We start from the raw sequence: 17615 nt of genomic DNA, 5'->3' as shown, positions 1-17615 counted from the left end.
ATTTTACCGTAAAATTCATGTTTACTGTCAAATTTTTAAAAAAAATCTTGATATACCACAATTTTTACACTAATATTTGCGTAAATTCATTGAATCATTGCAACTAAATAAATATTGCCGTAAATATTTCGTTTCGTTATTGTAGCAGTAATAATTATTACAAACTTACTGTAATTAAATGGTTTATACTGTACAAATTAAGGTATAAAACTTTACGAGTAAAAATGAAATTTAGGGTAAAATATATTTTACAGAAGCTGTATTCAGAATGCGCCAGTACTTATCATTGAAACTTGATCCGAATTTTTTTATACTGTTTAGAACAAAATGTCACAGTTACGAAGAGTTTAATGGCATAAAAACTCAACATAATCAAAATATACAAAGAGAACAACAAAAAAAGTCACAAAATAAAACTATCAAATATATCAAGATGAGAACATTTTTATATTCGATAGAAATTTTCAAAAAAAAATAATAAATTTTACATTAACAATGTACATGAAACAGTTTATAGCACAAATCTCGTTGAACTTGTAACATAAAACCGAATTAGGTTAACTAAAATTTGGGATTTAACTATATTGTACAAAATTTAGGAGCTTACTGAAACAAATTATTGTTTATTTCTCTAGTCTGAATATTGTAGTAATAAGTTTACGGAAAAAACACTCAATCATATTTTTTTAAAACTTGATTGAACGATATTCTATTTCAACTCAAACGGGAAAAGGGTTCGATTAAACGCCTTATTCTGACTGTGTACAATGTCAAGAAAGCAAAAACTTTAATTAAGTAGATCTAAAAACAAATATAATTTAAAAGCATTTTTCTATAGCATAATAATACTTCGATTCGAGGCATACTACGAAGAATACTTCGATTCGAAGCCCACTACGAAGAATACTTCGATTCGAAGCACCCTACGAAGAATACTTCGATTCGAAGCATACTACGAGGGATACTTCGATTCGAAGCATACTACGGAGAATACTTCGAAGCATAACAATACTTCGATTAATATATGCAAAATAAGTATGTACAAGTAAATGTTGTTGAAACATTAAGGGAATAATGAGTATTTCTATTAAAGGAAACACGTATAAAGAGTTTGAAACTCAAATTGCTATAGAATATTTAAGCTTGAAATTATTTTAATACTTTTTCATTAAAGTATAGACGATTCTATTTTATTCAAATATTTTATAAATAACATTGGTGCTGTTCGGTAGCTAATATATCTATTTGATGATGAAATGAGTTTATTGCACAGTATTTAATATTTAATTAATTTTTATTCATTATGTGACTAAATTAAATTTTCTTCGTTATTATACTTAAATGAGGCAAAATACCTAACCATAATAACATAATAAACTATCTGAAATCAAGTGTTTTTTGTTTATGTACCTATAAAACGTGCTTCTATAAAACTAAACAATTTGAAATCAGCCATGATTGGAATGAAAAACAAGTTATGCAAAATTAATGAAAAAGTGATATAAATTTGTTTAAGATAACGCAATAAACCGTCAAACTATTATATATACCAAAGGTAATTAACTAATTTCAATAATATGTAATTGAAATTAAAATAAACTGTGTACTAAATAGCAAAAAAATTAACTACTTATTTAGCGGCAGAAATGATAGAGCATTAAATTTTAAGAAATCAGAATTAAAAGATCTTTTTTCCTCGACTTTTTAAAAATATTTTTAAAAAAAGTAAACTTGTTTTTAAAATTCTAATTATATTTATTTTTAAAATATCGGCTTTTTTTGCGATCACTGATAAATCTATTTTGCATAACATTCAAACGCTGCAGGTTACGCAATCGGTAGCAAATATATTATTATAGGTACAGAGTATTATTGGGATAGATTTGGTAACTATGAAACTGCACCAATTACTGAGTAGTTTCAATGAAGATATTATGGAAACAAGATTAGTACGGCCCCTTGAAAGAGATATGTACCACAGGAAATTATTTAGAAGGGGTAAATTTTGACTGTCACGAGTTGGCCTCGAGCAATGGCGTCATTCCAAGCGATGCTGAAAACAATTTCGATTCTGATGGGATGAAATGTAAAAAAAGTGTTTTTCTAAATTTTATAACATAAAGGGCAACAAATAATAATAACTAAATAAATAAATTTAATCATTTTAGATTTTTTAATTGTGTCTGTATATGATGCATGATTTTGTGTGATTTTGTTCATCAGTACTAAATTTCTTCACTTAGTACTGATGAGCTATTTATTATTTTATTCTTATTTAGTATTTTCTTTTTTCACTTACCCAGTCCGAAGAATGGTTATTTAGCTTATTTATTGTATTAAAATGTGTAATATTATGATTGCACTCATGCCAAAGATTCTAGTTTATCAGCGTTTATCCTTTTTCTCTGTAAATGAACTTTAAAAGATATACCAACTAATTTTAATTGAAATAAAAAAAGTGCGATTATTAAACTCTTCATTAAAAATGGATCAAATTTGAATCAAATATCCGTTTCAGTTAGTAATCCTCTTAATTGCAAAAAAGTAAGTAAATAACTATAATATAATTTCTAAAATCAGAATTTAAAACGAACATTTTAGGAAATGTATTATTTTTGGAGTTAAAAACAATTGCAACAATACTATAACGTAAATAGAAATAGAAATTTCTCTTCTTTTTAAAATAAATTTATGAGAAAAATTTATAGATAGATTTAATGATAAATTTATAACATAGATTTGCAAGAAATTGATAGATTTATAGATCAAATAAATTTATAGGATAAATAATATAAGAAATAGATTAATTTAGACATATTTATAAGAAATTGAAATATAATTAAATTCTTAGCTTTTTATTATTATTAATGGAATGTAATAAGCATATTTTTTTTTGATATTGTGGCAAACAAAGCGTAACGCAAAACAAACAGAAGGTAAAAAAAAGTAGAGAAATTGTAAAATAGTTAATTTCCATGATTGAAAAACTAATAAAAAATTTATAGTTAAAATAATTATCGCTATTTAAATTTTATAATATTAATATTAATAAATATTAATTATTTTTTATTATTACATACCCCCTTTTTATTTGTTATTTAAATTTGTGTGAAAAGAATTAAACTGCATGGAGAAAAGAATCGACACTATCAAATATGGTAAAATTTATTATGTTTCTGGGTCTAAGGGAACACCAAAAATCAAGGTAATTTTTGCAGAAGCGATTATTAATAAATTTTGGTAAAGTTAACTGTGAAATAACGCTTTATTACCATGCTGTTTGGTAGTAAATGTGGTAAAATTTGGCTACTTGAATTATGATATCTATAAGCCTGGTATAAAAACCCTTTTTTCTGTTGAGTTTACTTCTCAGATATATATTTTTAATAAGTGTGTGGAAATAAGAAAGCTAATTCTTAAAACCTGAATTTTCATTTAACGTTTACCATTTGCATGGTTGAAATGCCATATATTCTGATTTAGTTCCAGAATTATGTATTTTTGTTACTAGAAATCTCATTACCATGCAATGCAGTGCTTTATCGAATTTTTTTCTCTGTACTGTTTTAAACCAAAAAGTTACAAATAATGATTGTATCGAAAATAATTGATGAGGCTAAAGTTTTACAAATTTATTTATTTTTTTAATGAAAGCGAATTCTCATTATTCAAATCATTATGCTTCCGTTGATTTCCTTTAACATTTGACCGAAAAAGAATAAAAATATTTAAATTTTTTTTTAAATCAAATGTAACATCACGATATTATGTTTTATAAAATTACATGTAATTATGAAAAACAGGAAACTATGCTAAACTAGCCTCTTTCTAAACATATTTTTTACGTTTTAGTCCAGAAAAATTTAATTTTATTAAAATATTTACCAGGGAGAAATTTTTTGATTTAAATGCTGGCTTTTTAAAAATGAATAAAGCTTGTTTTACACCAAAAAGTTACAAATAACGAATTTTTTAAAAGAATTTACAAGGCTAAAAGTTTTAAAATGTTTAGAAATAGCTAATCTTTAAGAATGCGATCACAATTTTAAATTATTCAAAACACTATGTTTCAGTTTATCTTAAAAGCAAAAGTGAGTGAAATTAAATAACTAAATTTTTTCTTTGAAAAATGACCAAAACACTATTACAGATTTATAAAATTTAAATAAAAATAGGAACTATTTCACAACTAGTTTGTTTTAAAAATGATTTTATTTTTAACAAATAAAATATTTCTGTTTAAATATTTATATAGTTTTAGTAAAATTCTAAATGACCTTACCTTTTTATATGAAATTATCAGGAATACTTTTTTTAGAGTTGTTGAAAGTTCCACTCAAAGCTAAAAAACTGGAACGTCCCATTTTAGAGCTCAGAACACCGAATTCAAAGTTGTTCTATGAACTCAGATGATGTTGAGAGGAGTTGCCTTAGTTGTCAAGATTCATTCAATTGAGCGCCATCTGCTGGTCACAAGCTAAGTATTGCTGAATAAGTTAATACGGAAAAACTAAGGGCTTATTTATCTTTAAACTTTCAAAAGATTCTTTAAAGAAATATGTTACAAATTTGTAATCCTAAGAGAGACAACAATTTTTTTTAATGAGAAAGCAAAACAAAGTTTAACAAATTATATATTTTTTTACACTTTGATAATCAACGTCCTTTTGAAAATGGAATTATAGATCACAGAATTTTCGTACTACACCAAACTTAAACAATAGTAGTACATATTCAAAGAATTATTAAAATTAAAACGAGTCAATTTAAATTATTTTTTTTTTAAATTTAAAACGAAAAACGTGTCTAAGATATTAATGAAATGAATTTGTTTTAGGAAACTAAGGAGTGCAAACTTCTTAGGAGAGAATCATGTAACTATGAACCTTATTATTCGTGACTAGTACAACTGGGATTTTCATGATTTGTGCTAAAAAAATCTACTTCTATTAGCTTAAGTAAAAATTATTGTTATACATATTTTTCAATATAAATTTTAGTGTTATTTACTTCTATAATAATTTACTATTCATTAAAACCCTTTACATTTTAATTAAAATCTTTTTCATTTAATCTTATAGTCACACGCCTCTTTATATGACGTAATAAAACTTTTTCTGTAAAACATAAGCTTATAGGGTTGTCGGAAGTATTTTTCTTTCATTATAAAAAATATATGAATATTCTAATAAAATTGAAAATTTCAAAGAAAATTTTGTATGAGTTTTTTATCTATAAAAATGCCACTTAGTTAAGCAAATACACTAAATTTCATTTGCAAAATTTAAAATTTCTTTACATTTTTCTAAGCAATGAAATTGGTTAAGTGAAAGTTAAATTTTTGCCACTTAGTTAAGCAAATACACTAAATTTCATTTGCAAAATTTAAAATTTCTTTACATTTTTCTAAGCAATGAAATTGGTTAAGTGAAAGTTAAATTTTTGCCACTTAGTTAAGCAAATACACTAAATTTCATTTGCAAAATTTAAAATTTCTTTGCATTTTTCTAAGCAATGAAATTGGTTTATTCAAAAATTAAAGTGGTACAAATTGATATTAGATTCATTTGATGTTCACAGTTTGAATTGAAAGAACTTTATCCGTTTTCTCTCATAACACTAGTGTTTTTTTTTTGTGTGTGTATGTGTGTTTTAAGAACTTAAGATACGTAAAGATATTTTTTGTATAAAAACTTTGTTAACGTAAAGTAAATCGAAATAATTTAAGTAAGTCATTTGAGGTTAATTTTATTATATTTCTTATCAAAATACAAAAAAATGTGTAAAATATACTCACATTAAAGTAAAATTTTACAACTAACACTTTATTTCGTTACATTCAAAGTGTAATTGGCAACAGGAAGAAAATAACAGCTTCAAAATTTTTATAGCTTAACAACTACTTAAAAAAAGACTCCCCACGTCAATCTGTGTATGAAATTTTAGCTTGATTGTCTATTATTTGTACGTCTAGTACAAAATTTGAAGTTTTGCAATTTTGATTTTTGCCATTTTGAAGTAATTTGAGAAATTGAAATAGTGAACTGCTTGATGATTTCCATTGATAGAACTACGTAACGATTTAAAATTATAATGCAAGTAGAACTTTTGCGAAGAAATTAATCAAATTTGTGCGTAAAAATGTTATTTTTTCAAACTTGTTTTCAATTTAGTATTATAAAGTAATGGTAAATAATAAGCAATTTATTTAATTAGCAATTTTAAAAAACAATATGTTTTAAACTTTTCTCAAATTACACAATTTATACTTTTGTAATATCAATTACGCATTCTCTGTCGTTTTTCTTCGAGAATTTTCCTTTTAATATCGTAATTTATACTTTACTTCTTATTTTTGTAATCTTTTTATACATTACTTTAAAGTGTCAATAATTTGCTATTAAACAAATTTGTCTGTGCATTACTTTTTTAATAATTAAAACTTTTCAAAATAAAAATGCATCCTAATATTGTTCTAATTTTTTATTGTTTTTATCATGCTTATTTTTTAATAAATCCATCAGTAAACTTAATAGAATTTGTTAGTTTGTTATATAAACCACAATAGAAAAGTTTATATCTGCGCATTTAAATTTTAGTTTATTCATAGTTTATTTCATAAATTTCATTTTAAATGTACACAGGTGAAAAACGTAAGTAAAAACACTAGCTTTTATGAGCATATAAGATATTCAGAAAACCCTTGGGATGTAATAGATAACGATATATGTCTATTCGATATCGTTGCAGCTGTTAGATCTATCAACATCAGCAAGAAAAATGGGTGAAAACATTTATCAAAAAAATAGCACTTCGGAAAAGGACTATATATCTATCAGCTGTTTTCTTTTCACTATTTTATGCTATAAAATATCAAAATACACAGAAATGTATTTTTAGTTCAAAAAAACATACTGGTTTGACTGTTTTTTTCAAATTAAAATTAAAAAAAGCAATGCTTTAGAATAGACTAACTTTATGAATTCAAATTTTTTTACTTTGTTTTGAAAAAAGAATTGTTTACGATACTGTATAAGCATCTAACAAAAAGTGTTTAAAATATGAAAATAGTTCATAAAATAGGTTTTACGGTCAAAGTGTAAGCTTGTATTAAAACGATATATCTCTATATTTTTAAAAAACAAATAAATAAAAATTATTATTCTTATTATTATTACTCTAGTTTTGACTAAAAAATGCCATTGTTTAGGATGACCTATGTTTTGCAATTAAATTATGTAAATATTGAAAATAATTTACATATTTCACTGAGATCAAAATTATGGTCCATACTATCAGAATATGATAAAATTTATCGTATTTATGGTCTATGGAAATTCCAAAGTGCGCAGCAATTTTTACCGAAGTGCTTTAGTAATGACTTTTGATAAAAATTAACAACAAAATAAGGTTTTTTTACCGAGCTGTTTAGAAGTAAATGTGGTAAAATATAGTAAATTAACCGTGATACCTTAGATCATGTTATGAAAATAATTTATTCGGACAAACTTACATTTTCAGTTTTGTATTTTTGTTTGATGTGTGGTAAAAAGCTCTAAAATTTTTTTATAACTGGAATTTTCTGTAAACTCTAACTAAACAATCAGAAAAATTGACAAATGAAGGATTTAAATACCGTATATTAAGATTTATCGCCAGAAGTTTATTTTTCTTCTCCAGAAATGTCATTACTATCCATTTGCAGTAATATTTCCACATGTTTTCGTATCGTGACTGCAAGAAAATATCATACACATTTATTCACTGTACTTAAACTTAATAAATACTTGTACTTAGGAAACTGATAGGATAATTGATAATAGCTCAACTAATTTTGTTTATTAAAATAAGTAAAAGCATTATTATAAAAGTATAATTACCCTTTGGATTTCGAGTAGTTTAAAATGATATAAATTGAACTGATGTAAATACTAAATCATTTCAAATACATAATACTGTATTTTTATATAATTCTTAAAATACTTATAAAAATGGTTACTAATTAAGGTATAAAAATTTTTAATTTTTGACTGGTGATTGTTGATGGCGACTTTGGAGTGAAAATGTATTAAAGGTGAAAATTGCATTTAAAAAACTAATCCAGTTTCAGGCCGTGATTTTCAATAAATAAATAAATGTAAAGCAAAATTATGAAATTTTACTGCAGGCCAGTGCCAGCTGTAGCACATTTTTTACAAGGGCTACTTTTTAAAATATGTGGCAAGGTTTTCAAAACCTTACATTTTTTACTGATTAATTAAACTGTTAATTTAAATAATGTATAACATTAAATTTGAAGCATTTTTCGAATTTTTTTATAAGTTTAAAGTTTTCTTTGTTTTATGAGGAACACTTTTCAGAAGAAATCGTGAAATACATTAATTGTCAGAATGTTATTCAATATTTATAACACTTCTGTATGTATTAACAGAATAATGATAACATACACATGATAAAAACGTTTTTGACCAAAAAAAACCACGATCGGCTGGTGTGTGACAGACAATTCTTTAATTACCATTTCTAATTTAGTCACCGTTGTGATATGTGAAGACCGTTAATTTTGCATCAAAGGTGACTTTATGTTTGACTTCGAAAATAAAAAGCCCAAGACGTCTAACATTTCAGAAAAAAAAATTTGAATTAAATTGTAAAACAATAAAAGAATGAAATAAAAACAAAACCTACCCTTTGAAAAGAAAGTTATTACGATTGTGAATGCATCCTAATCTAGAGAGTGCATACAGAACTTTAAGCCGATTTAGAAATGACATACACTTTTGATTGCCATCGATGTAGTTCATTTTACAAAATTTTGACCATCTATCTTCCTTTATTTGAAAGAAAGCACAATATGTTTGATCTTTTATGAGAGGTAAAATGAAAAGAAATTGTGGTTTATACATTTTCAAACAGCTCATTGTCAAACAAAGCAATTTATTTTGAAAGATCAAAAAAATTTGTCACATGTATATGAAGCGACTTTATGAAGAGAAGTGAAAAAATAAAATAAAACTAATTTTCGAATTAAACGGATTTTAAATTTTGGCCGCTATATTGGGATATGCAATTCAGCGCGGACATTCGAATGCGTATTAAAATAACACAACCCCTATAATAATATCTCATTCAAACTGGGTCTTATGTATAGTTCGTTATTATGGAAGGGTTCGTAGTGATTTAAATTATACTGAAGAATGTTGTTTGAATAATATAAGTATACAAATACAATTTAATAATTTTAATAATGCTAATATATTTTAAATATCTCAAGCTATTTAGATGATTTTTTTATATAATGATATATAGTAGAAATATATAAATGCAATTTATGTTTTTTAACGTTACTAATATATTTTAAATATCTCAAACCATTTCGATGGATTTTTTTGCTGAAAATAAGAATTTATTAATAAATTCATTATTTTATATTAGTACGAAATAAAATAAAATAAAATAAAAAAAAAACGTTTTTACTTTGCCTAAAATAATGCAAGTATACATTTATACTGATTTAGAGTGACCCTTATAGAGTGCTTTTTCAAACTACTTTTAAGTAATTTTGTTTGAATATTCTTACAAATATTTTAATGCTGTGTGTTCAAAATTATAAATTTTATTTTAATTCCATTTAATCTATTTGAAGAAGAAAAAGTAACCGATAAAGAAAACGTACGCATAAAGGAGCTCAAATATTCAGAAAAAGAAATTGCCGTTAGGAAATCTCTCCTACTAACGACTTAAATATTAAATCAATTTTGCATAAAAGTACACGAAATATAGTTTACATTTGCATAAAAACTGCATATTCTTCGAAAAATAGTAATTTAATCTATCTGGCTCGTGAAATTATTGACTTAAAAATGGTATTTAAATATCAATTTAAATCATTTGAGTGAGTTTGAAAACACATAATCCTTAAGCCATTATGCCTTTTTTTTTTTTTTAAAAAAACCACTATAAGTTATTACCCTTATGTGTCGTACTTGTTACATTTTTCATCGACATGCATAAGATTTTTAAAAAAAAATGATGATTCATACATTTTATAATAAAAGTATCAGCATGTTTAAGGGGGATTATAAAATATCTTAAGTAAATTATATTTTTCTTTGCTTTATCTGGAATATTATGATTATCTGCAATTTTCTCGTGCCTAAAATGCTTTTCGGGTTCAAAACTTTAGTTAAATTCCTAATTTCCTTTTTGTTCGAGTGAGGAAAGTTTAGAAAAAATTCTTTGACAGTTTCTAGAGTCATAGTTTCTAAAAAGTTTTCATAAGGAAATTACTGGAAAACTTTTACAAAAAGTAAAGAAAGGATAATATTTTAATGAAATAAAAATTTTGCTCATCAGAATTGCTCTTGAATCTCCAAATAATGAAAGGCACACTGTAAGAATAAAGGAGAATGTGAAAAAGAAATTGAAGAAAATGCTTTGAGTTTATTCAGATTTTTATCAACTAAAACGAGCTACAATTCTTTTTTATCAAAAATGAATAAATAATTTTATTATGAATATTTTCTTGTTAGATAATTCAAAAATACTTCGAGTAAATTGATGGAAAAGAATTTTTTTGGCATCCTCAAACCTTTTTTTTCCAACAATTTTAAATTAAAAAAAAACTTTTTTTTGAAAAAAAAAATGATTTTAATTCTATGCAAACTCCTATCCGGAAACATTGATTCTCAAGGCTTTTATTGCCCATGAAAAAACAATAGCTAAGCAAAACAGTTAAAATCACAATTGCTAAGTGCTTAAAAGGAATGGACACTTTCTATAAAACTACTAAAGAATTATTTTAGTGAAAGAATGAACAAGGTTCTTAAAATGAAATTTGATGCCAAAAATAGGCCACAACTTCCGAGCCCAACGACGTGTTTGCGATAACGGGATCAGCCTTACGGACAAAAGCAGCCTTTTCTTCCTAAGCAAGCTGGTCTTAATGGTGAACGAGTTTCAATCCTCCACTGAGAACCGAACCCCAGTCTGGCACAGTGACAGCTCAGCCTCTTTAACTGAGCGTTTTTGTAATATTCGTAATAGTTCAATAAGAAGAACCAAAAGAAAAATTAGTAAACACTAGGATGATACTTTCCTACTTCACAGTTCTTCTCCATATTTACTTACTCATGTAAGCAATTTTTATTTAATTTGTTTAAATTAAGCTTGCTAGATACTATAATTTTAATTTATTTTAAAATAAACTTTTTAAATAATTTAAGGAAATTATTTTCAATATATTTTTAACACTTTCAGTGTCCTTTATTTTATCAGCATCTTCATTTTGAGATAAAATATTATTATTCTTAGAATTACTGAATTATTAAAGTCCTTTATTAGCTCCACATTTAGGAATATAATCCATTTATTACTTTCCGAACGTATTTTACTAATTTTTATTCAATATATTTCATTTGCATTTTATGTTGAGGCTCACTTAATACTCGTACGTAAGTAGAAAAGTAAAAACTTTGCATTCATTAATTTGTTTTAGAAAACTATTAAAACTATTATTTTTTTTTTAAGATTATAGACTTCTACATTACATTATTTAAGTAATATTTTTCCAAAATATTCGTTTAGTTATTTTATAATATGATATTAATTATAACCTAAAACTTTACCGAGTCAAACATCAAGTGTATTAGAAGTTTAAAAATACGATTTAAAGATTTATTTCAATTTTTGGATTAATATTGACTAAGATTTGTAAGTATATTTATTTTCAATGAATTGCTAAGAAGCATAAAGAAAAACAAAACATAAGAAGAATACTAATCTGGCTTTCACAGTTATACATCAAAATGCACCGCACAATATTATTTGAAGAAAACGCGAGTTGTTTCGAATAAAAAGTGACAGAGGGAGGTGAAAATGCCAAAAGAAGTGAAATATTGGGAATGCTAGTGGTGAAGCAAAGCCCCTACTCAAAAATCTACTTCTTTCTTTCACACATTGCATATAGAAGCGATTTGATTTTGTAAGTTGCATACTTTTAAGACTGTGAATGAATGTGTAATTTTTTTGCGTTTTAAAAAGAAGAAATATTAAACAGGTAATAAATGTGGAAAAATATTTCACTTTATTACTAACAAAAAAAAAAGTTAAACAGGTCTGTCCAAGTTGGTTGCTTTGTAATATTTTGCATACTCAAATACTGTAAAATCAACCAAAAAACTCTGGTAACTTTTATTTTTAAAAACTTTATTAAATATTTAAAAATAATAAATTGTGGAACTATAAGTAAATTGCTGTGAAATCAAAGTAATAGATCTATTTGTTGGTTCAAGGCTATATAAATACAATGCATTAGTAATTGATACACATTTAGAAGTCATGTGGTCCGTTATGCTTAAAATGTTTCTGTAAATTAGTGAATTTTTAGTAGTTAATTGACTTTTCAATCTCTTTTTGTACCAACAAATTTAAAAGACGGATGCAATGCGTTTATGTATTAAGGGCATGAGCACAAAAATCATGCGCAATCGGTCTAGTTTTCTTCGTAATACAAGGTTCTTCTAATATTTTCAAACTTTTTCGAAACAAGAAATCAATAAAGTTGGAATAACACATTAAATGTGTAAAAAAACGCAACGACTTCACGAAAGATGCAAAAGAAATATCAGCTTAAGGAAAAAAAATTATGTTTTTCTTCTGATTGGTAATAAAATAATTTTTAAAAAAAATGCTGATATTACAAATTTAAAAGATGGATGCATTGCGTTTATGTATTAATGGCATGAGCACAGAAATCATGCGCAATCGGTCTAGTTTTCTTCGTAATACAAGGTTCTTCTAATATTTTCAAACTTTCTCGAAACAAGAAATCAATAAAGTTGGAATAACACATTAAATGTGTAAAAAAACGCAACGACTTTACGAAAGATGCAAAAGAAATATCAGCTTAAGGAAAAACATTATATTTTTCTTCTGATCGGTAATAAAATAATTTTTAAAAAAAATTTTGAGGATGCAAAGGACAAGGTGGTAAACTGACGCTGGAACTCAAATAATTAGATTAGGGTTAACAAGTTTGCTTGAAGTACTTAGAATCAAAAAATGATTGCTTATAATCATACATCGATTTCACAGGCCTGCGATGAAAAAAATACAAAGGGTCTGATAGCTGAACTTAATGTATTTTTTGGTGCTGAAGTGGAAAATAATAATGAAAAATTTCTATCACGTCACGTTTTTTAGAAAAATTCAATTTTACTGGAATTTTTATGAACATTTACCATAAAAATTAGAAAAATTCAATTTTACTGGAATTTTTATGAACATTTACCATAAAAATTAGAAAAATTCAATTTTACTGGAATTTTTATGAACATTTACCATAAAAAAAATAAAGTTTTTGAATTTCTATCCCTTCTTGACTGACCAGCATTCTACTTTGGTCAAATCTACAAAAGTACCCCTCTATTACTACTTCCTGTCACCGTCCCTCTCTCTGTCACAATCTCCCTTTACCAATAGCGTCACGAGAATCCTTATCTAGTTTCGCTGACCTCTCAGAAACACTAGCAAGCGTAATAGGGAGTCATTTTAAAGTCTTCTTTTTTCTGTGCGTTTCGCGAAACATGGCTTCGAGTTCGAGACATTGTGAAAATTTCCCAGATGACTTTTGTTATATATGCGGCGAATATTGTGTTATTAAAAATCGAATGAGGAACATTACAGACTATGTAAGACAACTTTATCTCGCATATTTTGGCATGAAACTCGGAGATCAGGACAAATCTTGGCACCTCATAAAGTTTGTGTGCGGTGTCTCAATGATCTACGCTTATGGCATCAAGGAAAGAAGACTACTTTACGATTTGGGATTCCTATGACGTGGAGGGAGCCCCAAAACCACTTTGATGATTGTTATTTTTGTTCCTGCCATGTTCGTGGGTATAACCGAAAAAATCAAAGACTAATATCTTATGCTGATAACATTCCATCGGCCATCGGCTGTTCCAAATGATGGCAATTGTTTCAAATATCTTTGCAAAAAGTTTCCAGGTTTATCCCAAGCTAAGTTGAAAGAAGGAATATTTGTTGGTCCAGATATCCGCAAGCTCATGAAGGATAAAGAATTTGAGACCAACATGACAGAAACGGAGAAAGAAGCTTGGGTTGCTTTCAAAGATGTCGTCAATAAATTTCTGGGTAACTACAAGGATCCTAATTATAAGGAAATCGTAACGAAAATGCTGGACAAATTTAAAACGCTAGGTTGCTCCATGAGTGTAAAAATGCATTTCTTTCACTCACATGTGGACTTTTTCCCTGAAAATTTAGGGGCAGTCATCGAAGAGCAAGGGGAAAGGTTCCATCAAGATATCAAAGATATGGAGCGTAAATATCAAGGAAGATGGGACAAGAACATGTTCGCTGACTACAGTTGGATGATAGCTCGGGATAAACCTGAGATTAAGCATAAAAGAAGATCATCAAAAATAAGTTTCAGAGGAAAACGAGCATGTACTTAAATAGAAACTTTTCTCTTTTGTTTTTTGCTTGTTTTGATTTTTGTTTGTTTTGTTTTTTGTTTCAAACTTTCCTATACACATACACAATATTTGTTATTCTTAGTCAATCGTCAATTTTACGTCAGTTATCTCAATAAAATACCAATAAAAACAAATTACAATGGTATGTTGGTGATTTTCTTCTAGAATCTGGTGTAAAAAGTTTGAACGCAAGAAACTTATTGTTTTTTTCTCGACCAGAGGTGACTTGTGCTGTCTGGTAACAGTATTTTTTATTCATTTTAACCTTTAAAAAATTAGCTGATAGCTCAAAAATCAATTTTCTTTCACAAGATTAAATTTTACATAGATCAAAATGAAGAGAACAGTTGCTGGACAGTACATGCAAAATCTTTTGAGAGAATTCTTTTCCAAATAGGATTTCAGTAAAAACATTAATATCGATTTTATAAAAAATCCTGATGTGATTGGGAAAAATGAAGGTCATTTTCGAAATCAGCACATCAAATAACATATAAATCAACAATAACTTCTCTTGTATTTTTCCAAAAGTTCAATTTCGCAGGCTTGTGTTTTTAATACCTAATGAAGTAAATAATTCATAAATTTGGTTATTTTTGTACTTTCATGTTATGAAAGAAATTTTTAATGCTAATAAGTTAATTAATTACATTTTGATAATATAAATGAAATACGTAAACTTATAAAAACTGAATGATCATTAAGGGATTAATGGTTGAATTGCATTTACCGCGTAAGGCTCAAATATTTCTGGAGACGAAACTGTAATTAATAACGTATAAACAGGATTACTAATTTTATAAGAATTTATCGTGTAATTAGGGTTCATAAGGTTTGCAAGTTATATTGAATGGTGAGGAAGGTGAATTGTTTGATGTAACCATCATATCGTAAATTTATGCTTCCCTTACATAATATTGCCCTTTACATAATATTGTCCATATATTTTGTAAAATTATAGTACTGCGTGATATTGAAATTTCTGATAAAACAAACCAAACATAATTTAAACCATTTATTTGGTAATTTTTCCGTTCATATGGTAACGGTTTACTGGAAATTCTGGTTTTGATTTATGATGATTGTGTATGATTGAGTTATGATTGAGTATGATCACTTTGACTATATTTTACTTCAGTATTGAATATCAGCATTTTTATAACAACAAAATGCTTTAATAACTTATTTGAATCAATATTTTTGATGCGATTTTTAATTGTTGTGTTTTAAACAAAATATAACATTACAATTACAGATTATTGGGTTGAGGAGAAATTCGTTGCTTTTCTATCAACAGATAGCAGTAGTGCAGTTTCTGAAATACTGCTTTAGGCAATTGCAAGACAGTAATTTTTACGTCGTTGATAGCTGATAGTTTCATCGTACAGAATAAATTGAGATATTTCGTTGAGTTTTTGACAAAAACTTCGATCATTGTGGTATTCCATGTATTTGAACAAAAATATGTTTTTATTGTAAAGATAATTATTAAAAAGACAAAAATTAATTAGAATTTCTCAATAATCAAATTCGCAAATTAAGGATATTTTTAAAATCATAGTAGTAACCCAAAAGAACATCTTTCAGTTTGTTAAGGGGAATGCTATTGAAGAGATCGTGGAAATAATTTTTTTTTGTTTAGTTAATTCTAAAATAGGTTCATTATTAATGATAATACAAGAAAACCTCCTTAAATAAAAATATTAATAATTTTATGTAAGTAGTTATTGAAAATAGTGCCAGGATTAGTTAAGTAAGCATTAGGCCCATAAGTAATAGTTCTAAATCTGATAAGAATTTTATGAAATTTTGGACTGATAATAAAGTATGGAAATAATATATTATTAATTTTAATTTTAACTATTTATAGAAAACTAAAATTTTTTAAAGATAATATTATTATTAAAATTATTAAACTTAATTTTGCTTTTATTTTTAACCCATTGTTTAAAAGTTAAATGTAGAATTTTTACATGAGATTACATAATTATTGCTTGTTTTGTTCTATAGGGTAATTACAAAATTCTTTAGTAGTTGCTTAATTGCTCGAACAGTTTTAGAAAAATTGTTTCATTTTTTACTTTTACTTAAATTTCCGTTATTATTAAAAATAAAGTTTTTAAAATAATAATGTACAGCCCATTTCCATTTTGTTAACATGCCCAAAGGTAAATAGAATCTATTTGATATCTTTAAATAAATATTATTGATATCATTAAGAAAGTATTTTAGAGTATTATTAATTGATATATGGTAAATTCGTCTAAAATTTTGCGCCCAATAGCAATAAATTTCTCGGTTTTAAGTTTTCTATAGTTCTTAAATTGTCAGTAATAAAATGTTTATGATGTTTATCAACAAATTCGAATTATTTATCTTCCTCACAGTGACATTCATAATTGGATATATTAACTTTCCTTACATTTTTGCTAATATCATTATTATATTATCAAAATTATTACAAATCAATATAATAGAATAATCAAATAATATAATATCAATAATATAATATCAATAATTAAAAATAGTTCTACCAAGAGTTTTATTATATTTATAGCTCTTAATTATGTCAGAATTCTTTTAATGGAAACAAATTCTTTAAATTGTCAAATATATTACGAAATATATTTGACATGTATATATTTGACATATATTTGAGAAGTTATATATTTGACATTTAATACATTTCAAAGGTTTCCTGATAGGGTTTTGAAAACTAATAATAAAATATATGTTATCTAAAGTTTTCTTTTTATTTCGTGAAGTTTTATTCATTTTGGCTAACACAAGATCAAAACAAAAAATTTTGAAGAGTAAATTAACAAAAGAAAAGTTGTTAATAATATCTTGAAGCTTATAGATATCATTGTCTTTAAAAGCGAAAACAATATCATTCGTTGGTTTAAGTTGGTTGGTTCTGTTTTTATTCTAGTTTCTAAGATAGTAATATAAAGTTCGAGAGTTTAAAATTGGTGCTTTAAAAAAGATGTTAACAATTATTGTTATCATTAGTTTGCAATAAAATGTTTAAGTATTTGAGTTCAATAAATTTAAACGCCAAATGAAATGCCATTTGGACGAATAAGCATATTTAGCCTGAATAATTGTTTG

At 25.9% G+C, this 17615-nt stretch overlaps 1 protein-coding gene across 2 annotated transcripts in view; it reads right to left on the bottom strand.

The window, feature by feature from the left end:
* Positions 1-4436, bottom strand: part of LOC107454507 (diuretic hormone receptor) — an 82734-nt gene extending 78298 nt beyond the window's left edge. Inside the window, exon 1 of one of the 2 annotated variants that reach the window (XM_087167494.1) lies at positions 4283-4436. The gene's annotated coding sequence lies outside the window, so the exon portion shown is untranslated. The remainder of the gene's footprint in view (positions 1-4282) is intronic. The other variant, XM_087167495.1, reaches the window with a different exon arrangement.
* Positions 4437-17615: the final 13179 nt, after the last annotated feature.

The sequence above is a fragment of the Parasteatoda tepidariorum genome, chromosome 7 (assembly GCF_982258835.1).
Source record: "Parasteatoda tepidariorum strain Cologne lab strain chromosome 7, Ptep-v5.0, whole genome shotgun sequence".
Classification (NCBI taxonomy): Eukaryota; Metazoa; Arthropoda; class Arachnida; order Araneae; family Theridiidae; genus Parasteatoda; species Parasteatoda tepidariorum.
Note: the sequence above shows the minus strand (reverse complement) of the source record. Positions and strands in the feature narration are given on the sequence as shown.